Genomic DNA, 1,299 nt, shown 5'->3' on the forward strand with positions numbered 1-1,299 from the left:
TGTCCTGAAAAAGCAAATAGGAGAAGGAGTAATGTTTCTAAATCCCAAACTAATAGTTTTTACTGAACAATTTCTATAAACAAGCTCAAAAGAGAATGCTTCCTTTAAATCAGCTGCCACTGTGCAAATTAAATTAGTTCAATAAGTAATCTGATTGTGGCTTGCTATATCATGTAGCTAATTAATATGTTATGATTTGAAGAGTTCTCTTTATATTAAATGTGTATATAATACACATCATGGCTGATTTTGCAAAGCAATTTTTAACCAGCTCTAGTTACAGATGTGGCAGCTCCAAGTTAAATTTGGAAAGTAAACTTTAAAATTATTATTGCTTCTTGGCCTTTTGGCTAAGATCAAGTGTAGTATCTGTTCTGATCAGTTTAATAAAATTGTTAGTCACTTGTGCCAACTTATATCAACAAAAGCTGAGCCATTTGAATGCAGTCATTTACTTTCCTTTAAAGTTTTGTGTTATCAGTTTAAATTACATTTCATTTTACTAGATGTTGTTAACAGCCCAAGTTTGTGATCTACTTTAATATTATCACCTGGAAATTAAAATGACAATGAAAATCAACTTCCATAATTATTCTCCAGGAATGATTAATGTGATGGTTATTGTGTTCTTAAGAAAAATGACATAACGGTGCTTTTAAAAAGGCATTTAAATAGCTTAGGTTTAGAGTATCTTACTAACCTTTGAGTGTCTTAGTCAAAACTGTTACAAGATTTTATAAAAACCATTAGTCCCATCTTTTTTGAAAATTATGTATAGGAAACAGATCCCCTAGATCCATTTCAGTACACGTGATTTTAAAACACACTTACTATCACTTATATGTATATGTATATAAATATGAAGTGATACAATTAGTGTATACCATACTTTTTATCAAGAAAATAAATTATTTTGGAAATAAAATGCTAGTTTAAAAATTATTGAATATATCTTCTAAACGTCAGCAAATTCAAAGGATAACATATTTTGCTTTTCACATTATTTAGATGTTGTTAGGAAACACACCCACTAAAATTCTCTGACTTGGAAGGGAACATACTATGACAAATAGCTTAAGAAAACTTTTCAAAAAATTCGAGTGCTTTCAAAATACAAGTGTTTGAAGGAGGTACTGTTATTAGTTCTGTCTTTCTGAATGAGAAAACTGAGTCTTTGAGCATCAGCACATGTACTATGTGGAGAGATGTGGACTGATATACTTAGGTATTTTTTGAAGAACCTTTGGCCCCATAGTACTTTAACAAAGCTCATACAATCACAGAGTTCACAAAGCCAGG

General features: G+C 30.4%; 1 pseudogene; it reads left to right on the plus strand.

Annotated features, from left to right (window-relative positions):
• The first annotated feature begins 330 nt into the window (after positions 1–330).
• LOC114495929 lies at positions 331–471 on the plus strand (annotated as a pseudogene).
• Positions 472–1,299: the final 828 nt, after the last annotated feature.

Source organism: Phyllostomus discolor, chromosome 4 (assembly GCF_004126475.2).
Source record: "Phyllostomus discolor isolate MPI-MPIP mPhyDis1 chromosome 4, mPhyDis1.pri.v3, whole genome shotgun sequence".
Classification (NCBI taxonomy): domain Eukaryota; kingdom Metazoa; phylum Chordata; class Mammalia; order Chiroptera; family Phyllostomidae; genus Phyllostomus; species Phyllostomus discolor.